A 17,166-nucleotide genomic window follows, 5' to 3' on the forward strand; every position below is an offset into this window, starting at 1 on the left:
CCATGTCCTCTTTGGCCAGGTTACTAACAGTGCACTGGCATACAGCTCCAAATTCTAAATGTGTTTGCATCCATTATTCAGCGTCAGTGATGTGTGTTTTCAATATTATAATACAGCAGCAGCTAACTTATGTTATTGCAAATAATATTTATGATCCCTCCCATTTCTCATATGTGAAGTCCTGTTTTGAGCTCAAATATTTTTTTTGAGTGGATGTTGCATGGTTTTGAAAAGAAAAAGCAATTCTCCCATAAATCACCTACAATACCAATAAATTAATGGACAATGGTGTTCCCAACAGCTGTTTAAGAATTATTCACAGTCAATAGGACAAGAATCTCTGAGGACCAGGGCTGGCTCTACCTGATGTCCCCACAAAAGGCTGGGTCCCTGGGCCAGGGCCCACTTTGTCCATGTCTTAAAATGTCTCTGACACTGTTGAAAACCACAATGTCGTGCTTGCAACAAGACTGTGAGGCCTCAGTGGGGTGGAAGTTGTCATTTTTCTAAGTGTGAAGCTCAGCTCTTCTAAATTTGTGATGGGTGTGTTTGGCACAATGTGTTGAGGATTTGTGGTGTGCTGCAAAGGTGCTTCTAGCCTAGTTACATAAGTGCAATGCAGGCACAAATTCAAGCCGACGTTTTCATTGCAGCGCTGGGGTGAGCACTTACTTGTGTTTCTGGCATCCACAGGTGAAACGTTCAGGCTGCTCCTGCAGGGATTTTGCAGAAGGGGTAGTTGATGGAGCAGCTCTTGTTGAATTTGGTGTCAAGAGAAAGATGCAGTGTTTTTTATTTGTAATAGGAGCTACAGACGACAATGTGGTCAAAGCTCCCAGTCCTATGTAGTTCCGCTTCTAGGGCATGGCAGGACTACAGGGAGATGTCTCGGGCAGAGAAAAAAGTAAGAAAAAACGTTTCAAAATCCATCATAAATAAATAAAGAAAACAAGAGAAAGTGGCCACAAAGTGACCAGATTGACTTTATTCACACCCAAACACAAGAGCGCCACTTTAGAGTTTGCCAGTGAAGTGCTACCTTTGTTTTCTCGTATTATGGCTGTAGGGTGCCACCTAGTGATGTGTGCCTACAGCCAGAGACATTTTTTTGTGGCCAAAAAGATAAATATTGTGGTCATCATGCTCTTCAGCTGATCTTGTGATTATTTTGCGGGTCGCAAAAAGGCTAAATCCTGGAGGGTCTGCTTATAGTAAGCTACACAGGTAATAAAGAAATTGTAACACCACCAAGGCCTTTTTACATGAACAATCAATGATGATACAAAGGTTTAGGGAAAGAGGCTATCCCTCTTGGGTTTTATCAAGAGCAGTGAATAGTGTAGCCTAGCCTGATCGCAAATAATTGTTGTTCAACAATGCTATTGACACTGATACCAAGACAGGGAATGATACCACATGCCTCATAACTCCCTTCAATGGAGGATCTAGTGCAGTTCACTGGACCATTCAGAAGAACTAAGTTATTCTTAACTGTGACCCGGTAGTGGCCAAGATGTTCCCTGAGAAACTTAGGGACATATTGATATTCCACTATTGCCACCCTGCGCCACATTAACGTAATTATTTTTGACGTTGATGTGGCCCAACAAGGCTGAAATCCTCACGATGTATTTACAGAGTGGCACAATGCATGCATTGTGCTATTCTGTAACTCTTTGTGCTACATTATTCCTGCACCAGCATAATGTATGCAAAGGGGGCGTTCCCCCATTAGAAGGGGTTGAAAAAATGTCACGATCTTTGAGATTTCCATGCACCATTTTTTACAGCACTTTTAACACCTGGTCAGAGCAGGCATTAAAAAGGGGCTTCCATTATTTAGAATGGGCCCTTATGTACTCTGCAGAAGTAGCGCCAATGGTTTGGCGCTATTCCTGCAGAGTACATCAATAGAGTCACATTGAATGATGCTATTGCTCCCTACCCTGCGCCATGGTGTGCCATATTTTAAATATGGCGCACACATGGTGGTGGTAGGGGACACTTAGGCTCTCATTACAACCCTAGCGGTCGGTGGAGAAATGGCGTAAATACCGCCAACAGTCCGGCGGAAACAAAATGGCATTACAAGCATGGCAGTGACTGCCATGCTAAACCGCCACTTCTCCACTACGACTGCCAGGGTGGTAACGACCGCTGGGCTGGAGACTTCGGTCTCCAGAGCAGTGGCTGTCACAACACCGCCGGAGGTATCACGACCAAACATACCGCCATGGATTACGTGGGGTTCTGTACCGCCACAAAATCCATGGCGGTAGGCACCTTCAGTGCCAGGGAATTCCTTCTGTGGCACTGATAGGGGTCCCCCCCCCCACCCTTCTTCCCCCTCCCCCTCCCTGGAGTATTCCCCCCACACCGCCAACCCCCCTACCACACCCCAAAGGTGGCGGGACCCCCCTCCCCATCCCCCAACATCGAAACACCCCCCCACCCTACATGCATACAGACACCAACATTACACATACCCGCACACATACCAACAAACATACCAACAGACACACACACAGTCATACACGCACACACACACTCACAGACATACAAACAGACAGACACACACACACATTTTCAAACACACAACACTCCCACTTGCATACACACACTCACACACCCCCTCTACATACTCACACTCACACCCCCATGCACGCACACAACACACAACACCCTCCCACCCCCCTCCCCTAACAGACAATCACCTTACCTGGTCCGGTGATCCCCTGGGAGGGAACAGGATCCATGAGGGCTGCTCTGCCACCAGCACCCCGTCACCAGAACACCGCCACACCGAATCATGGGATGTGATTCGGTGGGCGGTGTTCTGATGACGTGCTGGTGGAGGTGGAGCAGCCTCCACTTCCCCGCCGACCGCCAGTATGGCTGCTGGCGGCTCTCCGTCTGAAAAAGGACAGAGGGCTGCAACAGTCATAATAAACTGTGCGGAAAAACACCTGCACTGGTGGTCTTCAGCACAGTGGTACCTCGGTGGTCTTGTAAAAAGACCGCTGAGGTTAAAATGAGGACCTAAGTGATGCAGGAAAAGTGGCACTGTACTTGGTGCAATGCCACTTTCCTCAAATCTGCCTCTTAGTATTACTTTTCGCAAGGGCCGTTCTCCAAGGGAAATTTTAGTACACAACAATATCACTGAGAAAGACAGGGGCCTTAATTCCAGTATATAAGGTTTCTTTCCCTGAGGCCACCGCAAAGCCTGCAAGAATAGTAGGAGCATACAGGAGTACAAGGTCCACTTTGGGAAGGGAAAAAAATCACACCATTTTTGACATGTAGTTCCACCTATGTGAAATATATCCTGCTGTGCCTCTGCGATTTGTACTATGTGGATAGTACCTTTCATAGTGTGAAAAAACATGTTGGAACCATAGATAACAATGATTCCAAAAATCCTGTTGCTCGTCACTTCCATGATAGACATTGTGGGGATAGAAAATTGCTATCACTTTTTGCCATTAAGCAAATAATTTCCAACATAAGAGGGGGCAATCATGTTTATCAGCTAAGGAGATGTGAGTCTAGGTACATCATTGACATTGATACCAAATATCCTAATAGACTGAATTCAGTAGAGGAATTGAAAATACATCTGGGAGAAATATAAATCCTTTAATCAGTTGTTTCCCTCAACTATTCTCGATTGATTTGTTTTTAGTTGGTTTTAAATTTTCTCTTATTTTTGGGAAGAAAGTAAGAGGCTGCATGATGCTCGACCTGTCATGATCTTTGATCTCCCCTAACCTTGTCTTCCTTTGGCATTCTGGTGATGTTTGGCACTCATTTTTTCATATTTTAATACAGACATTAGTGTGTTGTAGTTCCATTTCTACTATGTATGTGAGATTTAATTTTGTGCACAGGAATATGTGGCTGACATTTGTAAGATAATTCTTACCACTGGGTTCACAGTAAGCAAGGATTTCTATGACATTTCATTTAACATGTGAGGAAGTAACAATGTCAATAATAAGGGACCCTTATGTAGTATTTTCACTTCCTGTGTAAACTTGAAGAACTAAGTTTGTCACAAGCTTCATAGGATCCAATTTCTCTGTGTGAGACCATGTTCAAACTGAAACTGTAAAACCTTTTACTTAAAGACTTGTGTGCTGCTATCTCATCCCCTAGTTCCTTCAGCTTGTCTTTTCTGACTTTGTTATATATGAAATGACGCATCGAGCTACAGCAATAGAATTGTCTACTTTAAACTGAATATATATGTTGACATTCCACTTGGACAGGATTACTGCATTGTAATCACTGATACGTTTTGAAGCCTCACTTCTTTATATATATTTTAGGTAATTTCCCAGTAACATTGTCTGACTGCAGACATAAAACTATTCATTCTTCCTTGGGAGAATACAGGCCTACAGAATCCAAAACAATGCTTAGTGTAGTATTTCCCTTTTTCTCTGTATTTCCATCAACAATATTAGCCACATTCAGGCAAGACTTGTTGCCTAAGGGTTCTATAAGTTCTATTTTGAGATTCTTCCAAAATGTCACAAGTTACGTAAAGCTCAATGAACAAAAATACTGACTCATCAGTATCTTGATCAAACTTCTGTATATCTATCATCCACAATAACATATGCATATGTTGTGCTCCTCTAGCTTGGGATTCTTTTCTCAAAAAGAAGTCCACAACCTCACCCAGTTGTGGATTATTTTTGAGGCAGATTAAATGAAGTATGGCTTCAAATTTGTTCTTGAAGTATCTACAAACATTTTCAGGTCAATGGAACACAATTCACCTGTAGATTTAAAATCAGATCCTGTAATATTTACATTAGCTTGCCTGAGAAAGTTATGAAGATCAGCCCAAGCATAGTCTACAGAGCTCAAAGTAACAAACCAGGTAGGTGCATATAGATTGCTTAACATACAATTCAGCTCACCATGACAACAAAACCAATATTCATTGGTATTACATTCGCAAACCATAACATTCATAAAATAAATCTTTAGTACTTCATCTTTACCATGCTCTTTTTCCATGCCATATCTTGTATTGATGTCATTAAACCATGTGCCTTTTTTCATAGTATGGCCCACAGCATATGATAGCACTGATAGATCATTCTCAAAAAAGTTGTAAAGTGTAAGGTATGTCTTACCTAAAGCGAGGATCTTCAGAATCCAAAATACTGGATCTATATTCTGGTGCAGAAATCTATAGTGGACGTACATCATAAAAAACAACTTCTCCTGTAGGAAACAACATCGGAAAACACCATGCTTCTAAACTCTTTTCCCACACACTTACTGGTTATCCTTTTGCTTGCTTCATTTGGTATACTTCTAAAGTATCACCCATCAAACCTCTGGAATGTAGAGGGTGAATGTTCTAATCTTCATATATTTCTTCTCCTTCACCCAAATCAACCTTTTCAAACTGAGCAGAAGGAGCTGATGTGGATATTTCTCTAATAATACAGGTAACATGTTCCTCTACATCAATTTCTTTGTAAAATACATTTTCTATGTTATGGTATTGTATGGTTATGGTTATGGTATTGTAAAGCTCATTCAACCCCCATTGATGCTGACAAGTCCCTGCTATTTTTTTCTCCTTGGTATGTTCTCCATTCACTAGAACCACTAGTGGTTCTTCTTGTTCTCAATCTACCCCCTTAGTTTTAATATTCTCCTTCATATTCAAAGACAAGTAAATTACTTTATCGTTCAAACCTTTTAGAAGTTCAGAAGGAGGTAATTTCTTATTTTTAGTTTTCAGTCTAGCAATTGCTTGGAACTGATGCTGTTTGTACGGGAATAGTCTCATAAACATTTAGGTTTTGAAGCTGAGGAGGAATTTGGAAAACCTTCCAGTTTGTTATTAATTTACTATAGTTGCAGACAATATGGCTTACGCATAAATCAAATTAAGAGCAAGTTTAAACCAGTACACTAGACTGTTCTCTTCTGTTTTTCACAAAGATCAGTGTTTTTTGATGTGTGATTTGTAGTGAGTTTGCCTGCAACAAACACACACCTTGTCTGGAATTTCTGCAGTGGTTCTGGAAAATGCATCAATTTCCTTTTTAAAATTCTCCTAAACTCAAGAAGTATTTGAATTTTCACTATTGTTCTTCACAATCATCTCAGTTTCTACTCTTGGCCTTTCAGGCCCAAAGTATTGCCTTTGAATACCATCTACTACAGAACTGATTTGGGAATTAGGACCTGATATTAGTATATTATTCAGTGTTTGAAGCTGAAGACCTGGCAATTTTACAAAATACAACCTTCTTATAAGATCAAACATTTGGTGCACAGACAGCATTCGTATATGACGGAAAGTACTGTCACAGATCTGCTATGATAAGTAAGCCAATAAATGTCCTCAAAGGTTTCTGAGTTTCCTTACTCGACAATCAATGCTTTGGAGTAGTTTCCTTTTTTGTTTCATAGTTTCTTTGCTGTATTTTTTAAGAAGAGTCCTAGATTGTCTCTAAACTTGAGGAAGTTGATCAAACACTTCATTAGTTACTCTCTCTTCTACATTTATAGACACTATTTGTTTGTTTTTCAATCAGTGTACCTTCATTGATTTCATATCCATGACCATCTTCATCAATTGAAAACATTGAGTTTCTTTTAAATAACTCTGCCTCAGTACTGAAAGTGTGTTTCCATTCTCCATGAAAAATACTGCAAAAGATTGCTTTACTCATTTGAACCTTTTGTCAAAAATGTTTCTTAATTGAATTGATCAGTTTATCTAAACAACTCATTGTCTTCAAAATGGGAATAAATAGCCTTCTTTTAAAAACAAAAGCCTTGTCAACTAGACACTCAACAACACTTTTCTGGTTTTGCTATGCTCTGTTGCTTTTTACTACTCCTCTACAAAATAACTTCTGAAGAAGTTCTTTAAATTTCCTTTACTTAAATATATCAGGCTATGCTCTTTTTTGTGGAATTACCTTTTTTTAAGTATATTATGATTTTTTGTTAAATGTTGAGACATGTTTCATTCTATTCACACCTGCAAAAAAAAGTTTACATGATGTTAATATTTTTTTTCATGAAACTCTTGGTACACTTACTAGATCTGAATTTTCTTCTATCATCATTTGCTTTCTCTGGCTCTGTTTCATGTTTGGAGACCTCTTTGCAATACTGCTGTTTTTTCTTCTTTGTCTTCTGCTGCTTTGTTGGCATCTTGAACTGACTGGATAACCTACAGAAAAAATATCCAACACATATTCTTTATTTTTTTGCATCTTAAAAAGTAGTTACTAATAAATAAAGGGTAGACTTTGTGCTACTACATTTCAGCATGGTACACATTCTGCATGGTAGAGCTTCATTAAATAGTGATCTTATCCCGTACTACCCTATAAAAGCAGTCTCTCTAAGTCACACCTCAACAGAGACCAATGCCCATATATATACTTTTTACCACAAAACTGCACAAACGCAGTTTTGTGGCAAAAAGTATAGCACCAGCTTGTGCCATACCACAGTGCCAGCCGGGCGCCATATTTATGGAATGGTGCTAGTCGGTGCTAAACTTGGACTAGCATCCTATAAGAAGACACTAGCCAGATGGGGGTGGTGTTAGGGAAGGAGGGGGTTGTGCACCAGGAAATGGCGCTAGCCTGGTTTGAGGCAAAAACAAATTCCGCTAACTAGACTAGCTCCATTCCTGGCACACATGCACCAAAAACATGACTCCTTTCTTAGAAAAAGACAGGAGTCATGCCCACCACCCCAATGTCCAGCACAGGGGATAATTGTCCCCTGGGTATGGCCATTGCACCCTGTTCCATGCAGGGGGCCCCAGGTTGGGCCCCTGATGGCACTTTAATTAAAACAAAATACTTACCAATATTTGCCCTACTTAACTTGGATGGGGTGCCAAATCCTCCGGTGTCCCTCTAGAGGGGCTGGGGGTGATCCTGGGGATTGGGAGGGCACCTGTGGACCCATTCCATGGTGTCTGACCATGGAAGTGGGTCCACAGGTCCCCTAACACCTGGTCTGACCCAGGTGTTAAATATTAGCCCTTCTTCCCGCCCATGCATCATTTTAGCATGGGGGTATACATATGGGGCTATGGGGATAGCACCATCTTTGAGATGGGAATGCCTACCTTGCATCTCATTGACGCAAGGTAGGTTCATGCATCTAAAAAATGGTGCAAATTCCAATATTTTGATGTTAGATGGGTCTAATGTCAAAATATAAATATAGATTTAGTTTTGCTCTGAATTTGCGTAAAACAAATGACGAAAATTTGGCACAAATGGAGTACATATATACCCCCAACTGTTTAGTGTAGAAGGCCTTTGAGTCCTTGTACCTCCTGTACTATATGGCTTTATCAATAACAAGGTGTCTATTAATATATCTGAACAGAGTAAAGGGTGTGTGTGAAAAGCCTCAGACAAACAGTATCCCCTGTGCTACTACATTTTAGCAGAGGGGAGATGAGGGATAACAAAGTTTCATATAAAACCAGAGCTTCCTAATATAAGTTTATAGAGAGTAATTAGCTCATTCATTTGAGAATATTCCCACTCTCTACTAATAGGTCTATAGAAGTTGTAGGTTGGATGTAAAAAGGTTTAGTGAGTATTTACCCATGCACAAAGACATCTCCTCTGAGAGAACATTGTGCATGAATGGCTTTTCAGCCAGTAAGGTCTCTACTGATATCTCTAAATAGAGTGTAAGTATACAAGGCTTTAGAAAAACAGTAGACTAGGTTTGTATAGGGCATACTTTCGTAGCTGTACCGTTTCATGAAAGAGTAACTCTCTCTTATACAACCCCAGACAGAGTAAATGGTTCATCTTTAAAAAGTACACCATTCCTCCTGAGAATAGCCCTGTACAAGTTGGACACTAGGGGCCAGATGTATACTTTTTGACACAAAGCTGCACTAACGCATTTTTGCGTCAAAAAGGTCAGCGTGGATTAGCGCCATTTTTTTGCCCCATTCCGGCATCAAATTTGTACTAGGACACTGGGTGGCGCTAAAAAATGTTTAAAGAGATATTTTTCCCACCTTAACCATTGTGCCTTGTCATAAGACAAGATGACGTTAATGGAGGAAAAATGACTCTAATCTGGTTTACGACATGTAAACACGTCGCAAAACAAAAATGCACCATTTTAGCCCGCAATAGCGTCAAAAACAGACGCTAACAGAGAGAACAGTGCAAAAGAGCCCAAAATGGATCTAGGAAGCCAGGAGAGACCCCAGGGAGACCCCATTCAACCAGGAACCAGCCAGGAAGACACAGACAAGACCCAGGGGAAGGTGAAGAAAAAGAGGAAGTGTTGTTTCAGCGCCTCTAACTTGCCAATTGGAATGAGAGAGGCAATCTGGCAGCATATTGTGGATAAGATCAACAGTGTAGCAGAGGTCAGGAGAACTGTGAATGAGTTGAAGAAATGCTGGCATGACTGCAAGAGAAAGACAAAGTAAAAAATGGCATGGAACAGGAAGGCAGCACTGCAAACTGGAAGTGGAAGTCCAGCACCACAAGAGGACTTGGACAAGATAGAGGAAATGGTTGCAGCGGTCATCCAGGAGGAAATCGTCACAGGTATACAAAGACAGGACAGCCAGAGTACCAGGAAAAATCCACAAATGCAGAGTAAGTTGCATGGGGAAAATATATGCTTAAATGTCAAGTGTAACTAGAGGGAGACACATAGGACTCACACAATGCATGTCAAAGAAGTGCAGAGGGACACAATGCACATGAAGCAAGTTGCACCATGCAGACGTAAGCTACACATGTACCTACACCTTGGTAGTGCAATGCACCATTGACACATACACAACCTGGACATATTTAGAACACCACATCTAAATACCCACATGCACAAATGCAGCACATGGGATGGATGGCATGTATAATCACTGTGCCACTAGTTGTGACATCACAATATCCCTTGCATGTAGTCACATCAACACCACTAACACGACCAAGACCTCAGAGACCAGGTAGTCAGTGTAGGAAAGTACCATCTTGCCTGGCATGTTACCCCCCTTTTTCACTGTATATATGTTGTTTTAGTTGTATGTGTCACTGGGACCCTGTTCTCCAGGGCCCCAGTGCTCATAAATGTGCCTGAATGTGTTACCTGTGTAGTGACTAACTGTCTCACTGAGGCTCTGCTAATCAGAACCTCAGTGGTTATGCTCTCTCATTTCTTTCAAATTGTCACTAACAGGCTAGTGACCAATTTTACCAATTTACATTGGCTTACTGGAACACCCTTATAATTCCCTAGTATATGGTACTGAGGTACCCAGGGTATTGGGGTTCCAGGAGATCCCTATGGGCTGCAGCATTTCTTTTGCCACCCATAGGGAGCTCTGACAATTCTTACACAGGCCTGCCACTGCAGCCTGAGTGAAATAACGTCCACGTTATTTCACAGCCATTTTACACTGCACTTAAGTAATTTATAAGTCACCTATATGTCTAACCTTTACCTGGTAAAGGTTAAGTGCAAAGTTACTTAGTGTGAGGGCACCCTGGCACTAGCCAAGGTGCCCCCACATTGTTCAGGACCAATTCCCCGGACTTTGTGAGTGCGGGGACACCATTACACGCGTGCACTACATATAGGTCACTACCTATATGTAGCTTCACAATGGTAACTCCGAATATGGCCATGTAACATGTCTATGATCATGGAATTGCCCCCTCTATGTCATCCTGGCATAGTTGGCACAATCCCATGATCCCAGTGGTCTGTAGCACAGACCCTGGTACTGCCAAACTGCCTTTCCTGGGGTTTCACTGCAGCTGCTGCCAACCCCTCAGACAGGTTTCTGCCCTCCTGGGGTCAAGCCAGGCTTATCCCAGGATGGCAGAACAAAGGACTTCCTCTGAGAGAGGGTGTTACACCCTCTCCCTTTGGAAAATGGTGTGAAGGCAGGGGAGGAGTAGCCTCCCCCAGCCTCTGGAAATGCTTTCATGGGCACAGATGTGCCCAATTCTGCATAAGCCAGTCTACACCGGTTCAGGGGACCCCTTAGCCCTGCTCTGGCGCGAAACTGGACAAAGGAAAGGGGAGTGACCACTCCCCTGACCTGCACCTCCCCTGGGAGGTGTCCAGAGCTCCTCCAGTGTGCTCCAGACCTCTGCCATCTTGGAAACAGAGGTGCTGCTGGCACACTGGACTGCTCTGAGTGGCCAGTGCCACCAGGTGACGTCAGAGACTCCTTCTGATAGGCTCCTTCAGGTGTTGCTAGCCTATCCTCTGTCCTAGGTAGCCACACCCTCTTTTCTGGCTATTTAGGGTCTCTGTCTCTGGGGAAACTTTAGATAACGAATGCAAGAGCTCATCAGAGTTCCTCTGCATCTCTCTCTTCACCTTCTGCCAAGGAATCGACTGCTGACCGTGCTGGAAGCCTGCAAACCTGCAACATATTAGCAAAGACGACTACTGCAACTCTATAACGCTGATCCTGCCGCCTTCTCGACTGTTTTCCTGGTGGTGCATGCTGTGGGGGTAGTCTGCCTCCTCTCTGCACTAGAAGCTCCGAAGAAATCTCCTGTGGGTCGATGGAATCTTCCCCCTGCAACCGCAGGCACCAAAAAGCTGCATTACCGGTCCCTTGGGTCTCCTCTCAGCACGACGAGTGGGGTCCCTTGAATCCAGAAACTCTGTCCAAGTGACTCCCACAGTCCAGTGACTCTTCAGTCCAAGTTTGGTGGAGGTAAGTCCTTGCCTCCCCACGCCAGACTGCATTGTTGGTAACCGCGAATTTTGCAGCTACTCCGGCCCCTGTGCACTTCCGGTGGAAATCCTTTGTGCACAGCCAAGCCTGGGTCCACGGCACTCTAACCTGCATTGCACGACTTTCTAAGTTGGTCTCCGGCGACGTGGGACTCCTTTGTGTAACTTCAGGTGAGCACCATTTCACACATCCTTGTAGTGCCTGTTTCTGGCACTTCTCTGGGTGCTACCTGCTGCTAAGAGGGCTCCTTGTCTTTCTCGATGTCCCCTCTACCTCCTGGTTTAAATTGCGACCTCCTGGTCCCTTCTGGGCCACAGCAGCATCCAAAAACGCTAACCGCACGATTTGCAGCTAGCAAGGCTTGTTGGCGTTCTTTTGGTGGAAAAACACTTTTGCACAACTCTCCACGGCGAGAGGGATCCATCCACCAAAGGGGAATTCTCTAGCCCTTTTCGTTCCTGCAGAAACCTCAGCTTCTTCTGTCCAGTAGAAGCTTCTTTGCACCCACAGCTGGCATTTCCTGGGCATCTGCCCATCTCCGACTTGCTTGTGACTTTTGGACTTGGTCCCCTTGTTCCACAGGTACCCTCGACTGGAAATCCATTGTTGTTGCATTGCTGGTTTGTGTCCTTCCTGCATTATTCCTCTATCACGACTTCTTTGTCCTTGGGGGAACTTTAGTGCACTTTGCACTCACTTTTCAGGGTCTTGGGGTGGGCTATTTTTCTAACCCTCACTATTTTCTAATAGTCCCAGCGACCCTCTACAGGGTCACATAGGTTTGGGGTCCATTCGTGGTTCGCATTCCACTTTTGGAGTATATGGTTTGTGTTGCCCCTATCCCTATGTGTCCCCATTGCATCCTATTGTAACTATACATTGTTTGCACTGTTTTCTAAGACTATACTGCATATTTTTGGTATTGTGTACATATATATTGTGTATATTTCCTATCCTCTCACTGAGGGTACACTCTGAGATACTTTGGCATATTGTCATAAAAATAAAGTACCTTTATTTTTAGTATAACTGTGTATTGTGTTTTCTTATGATATTGTGCAAGTGACACTTGTGGTACTGTAGGAGCTTCACTCGTCTCCTAGTTCAGCCTAAGCTGCTCTGCTAAGCTACCATTATCTATCAGCCTATGCTGCTAGACACCCTATACACTAATAAGGGATAACTGGGCCTGGTGCAAGGTGCAAGTACCCCTTGGTACTCACTACAAGCCAGTCCAGCCTCCTACATTGGTTGTGCAGCGGTGGGATAAGTGCTTTGAGACTACTTACCACTCTTGTCATTGTACTTTTCATAAGAGAAAAATATACAAAACAAGTTCAGTGTGTGTACACATAACTAAAAAGTTTTGCATTTCCTCTTTTCACTCTTTTCTAAAGTGCTGAAAAGTACTTCTAAACTTTCAAAAAGTTCTTAAAAGTTTTTTTTCTGTCTTTCTAAAAAACTCTGACAAACTTTTTTCTCTTTTTCTATCACTTTAACTCTCTCTAAAAATGTCTGGCCCAGGCCAAAATGTTGATCTGTCCAAACTTGCATATGATCACCTTAGCTGGAAAGGAGCAAGGAGTCTCTGCATAGAGAGAGGTTTGAGTGTAGGGAAGAATCTTTCCTTGGAATTGTTACTTAACATGCTTAGAGAACAAGATAAGGCCAAAGGGGCCACATCTGTTGAAAAAGTAGCTAATGGTTCCCAATCTGATCCAGGGACTCCCCCAGGAAAAGATTCAGGAAAGAAACTTCCTAGCCTGCCCATTACTAGACAGTCTAGCATAGTTGGTAATGATGAAGAGCCACACCATACAAATAGTGTTGTCTCACATCATAGCAAAAGCATTTATTCTCACCACAGTGGTACTGATGTTTCTGTTAGCCAAGCTGCTAGGGGGCCCTCTGTAAGGGACAGGTCTCCTTCTGTTCATTCCCATCATACCTCTGTATCTAGAAATGTCCCTCCCACCAACCCTGATGACAGATTGTTAGAAAGGGAACTCAATAAGTTGAGGGTGGAACAAACCAGACTGAAGCTTAAAAAGCAACAGCTGGATTTGGATAGACAGTCTTTAGAATTAGAGAAGGAAAGACAGAAGTTGGGGTTAGAAACCCATGGTGGCAGCAGCAGTATTCCCCATAGTCATCCTGTAAAAGAGCATGATTCCAGGAATCTGCATAAGATAGTTCCCCCTTATAAGGAGGGGGATGACATTAACAAGTGGTTTGCTGCACTTGAGAGGGCCTGTGTTGTACAGGATGTCCCTCAAAGGCAGTGGGCTGCTATCCTATGGCTATCATTTAGTGGAAAAGGTAGGGATAGGTTCCTTACTGTGAAAGAAAGTGATGCCAATAATTTTACAGTTCTTAAGAATGCACTCCTGGATGGTTATGGCTTAACCATTGAACAATACAGGATAAAGTTCAGAGAGACCAAAAAGGAGTCTTCACAAGACTGGGTTGATTTCATTGACCATTCAGTGAAGGCCTTGGAGGGGTGGTTACATGGCAGTAAAGTTACTGATTATGACAGCCTGTATAACTTGATCCTGAGAGAGCATATTCTTAATAATTTTGTGTCTGATTTGTTGCACCAGTACTTGGTGGACTCTGATCTGACCTCTCCCCAAGAATTGGGAAAGAAGGCAGACAAATGGGTCAGAACAAGGGTGAACAGAAAAGTTCATACAGGGGGTGACAAAGATGGCAACAAAAAGAAGGATGGTAAGTCTTCTGACAAGGGTGGGGACAAATCTAAAAATGAGTCTTCATCAGGCCCACAAAAACACTCTGGTGGGGGTGGTGGGCCCAAATCCTCTTTTAATCAAAACAAAGAAAAGAAACCATGGTGCTATTTATGTAAAGTAAAAGGCCATTAGACAACAGATCCCAGTTGTCCAAAGAAAAGCACCAAGCCTCCTACCACTACAACCCCTACTGCTACCCCTAGTGTCCCTACTAATAGCAGTGGTGGTGGGAGCAAACCTACTAATAGCCAATCCAAGGGAGTAGCTGGGCTCACTATTGGTAACTTAGTTGGGGTTGGTCTTGTTAGGGAGACCACAGAGGCTATACTAGTCTCTGAGGGGGCTATTGATTTAGCCACCTTAGTTGCTTGTCCCCTTAATATGGATAAGTACAAGCAGCTACCCCTAATAAATGGTGTTGAGGTTCAGGCCTACAGGGACACTGGTACCAGTGTGACTATGGTCATAGAGAAACTGGTCCACCGTGAACAACACCTACTTGGTCACCAGTACCAAGTAACCGATGCTCACAACAACACACTTAGCCACCCCATGGCTGTTGTAAATCTCAACTAGGGGGGGGGGGTTACTGGTGCAAAGAAAGTTGTGGTAGCCACAGATTTACCTGTAGACTGTCTACTAGGAAATGATTTGGAGACATCAGCTTGGTCAGATGTGGAGTTGGAGGCCCATGCAGCAATGCTGGGCATCCCAGGGCATATTTTTGCTTTAACCAGGGCTCAGGCCAAAAAGCAAAAAGGACAGGGAAGCTTGGATCCTGGAACAATGGACCAAGTGCTCCCTAAAGCTAGGGCTAGTAGAAGCAAACCACTTCCTACTATCCCTCCCTCTACAGTGGATTCAACTTCTGAGGAAGAAGAATTCCCTCGATGTGCAGAACCTACACCAGAGGAGCTTGAAGCAGACACTGCTGAGCTTTTGGGTGAAGGGGGGCCTGCCGGGGAGGAGCTGAGTGTGGCACAGCAAACCTGTCCCACATTAGAGGGTCTAACAGGCTAATGGGGATGTTAGTGACTCTCACAGAGTTTACTGGGAGGACAATCTCTTGTGTACTGAGGCAAGGGATCCTAAACCTGGAGCTGCCAGGAGATTTGTGATCCCTCAGGAGTACAGAAAGTTCCTCCTAACTCTTGCTCACGACATTCCCCTAGCAGGACATCTGGGACAAATGAAAACTTGGGACAGGCTTGTTCCCTTGTTTCATTGGCCTAGGATGTTTGAGGACACAAAAGAGTTTTGTAAGTCCTGTGAAACCTGTCAAGCCAGTGGCAAGACAGGTGGAACACCAAAGGCACCCCTTATTCCACTGCCTGTGGTTGGGGTTCCCTTTGAAAGGGTAGGGGTTGACATAGTTGGCCCCCTTGACCCTCCTACTGCTTCAGGCAATAGGTTTATCTTGATGGTAGTGGACCATGCCACAAGATACCCTGAAGCAATTCCTTTAAGGACCACTACAGCTCCTGCAGTGGCAAAGGCTCTCCTGGGAATATTTTCCAGGGTGGGCTTCCCAAAGGAAGTAGTATCAGACAGGGGAAGCAATTTCATGTCTGCATACTTAAAGGCCATGTGGAAGGAGTGTGGTGTAACTTATAAATTCACTACACCCTATCATCCACAAACAAATGGACTGGTGGAGAGATTTAATAAAACTCTCAAAGGCATGATTATGGGTCTCCCTGAAAAACTCCGCAGGAGATGGGATATCCTTCTACCATGCCTCCTTTTTGCCTACAGTGAGGTACCCCAGAAAGGAGTGGGCTTCAGCCCCTTTGAACTTCTTTTTGGAAACCCTGTTAGGTCAGTCAACACCATTCCTGGGGTTACTTCATAATGGTGTCCCTTGCAGTAACACCTTGCAACTTCCTTAGCTCATAACCCAAACGCATGTGCGCTGCATCTCACAGCACACAAGTCATTTCAATTGTCCCAACAGTACCCAGGCATGTGCCGTAGCACCACCACACCGCACCTAGAAAACATATTCACATGAGGCAGCCATCCCTACATTATTCAGTCAGGTCGTCCCCTTGGTGCATGCAACAATTAATTCCACAGGTGCTGGGGAAACAGCAGGCTCGACTGGTATCATTGGTAACATGCCTCTACCTAGACCAACTAAGCAGAAGTTGTGTTCAACCGCACATATTAATGCTGAATTGAAATATTTACCAAAGATAGCAAACAGTAGGTCACAACAGTCACAGGCTGAGCCCACAACTATTCCGACACAACCATGTCAGACAAGTGGGAATGGGGAAATAAACACACACATACAACTCATGGGCTATGGCTGTGAACATAATGGTGGATATTTCCACATCAACGGGTGGGGGATGGTGCATGTGGAATCCCGGTGTTGGTAAGATTGCAAGTGCAGTGTACCCTTTGCACTCGGCAGTATGAGTCACACTTTTCCGTGGTGGCTGTAAATCTGTCTGCACATTTTAGCTCTGTGGGGCACTTACCAAACATTTTTGATGGATCAAATAGAGTCAGTGTCAGTTTTGGCCTGCATTGGGTTTAACAGGACATGCTGCACACAGCCCTGCAAATCAGGCAGTGGAAAGGGCAAGGTGCCAAGGTATGAGACCCCTTGAACTGCCTATGCCAAGTGCATGGGCTGTGCCGGGGCACCCAGGGGCA

This window comes from Pleurodeles waltl, chromosome 2_2 (genome assembly GCF_031143425.1).
Source record: "Pleurodeles waltl isolate 20211129_DDA chromosome 2_2, aPleWal1.hap1.20221129, whole genome shotgun sequence".
NCBI lineage: Eukaryota > Metazoa > Chordata > Amphibia > Caudata > Salamandridae > Pleurodeles > Pleurodeles waltl.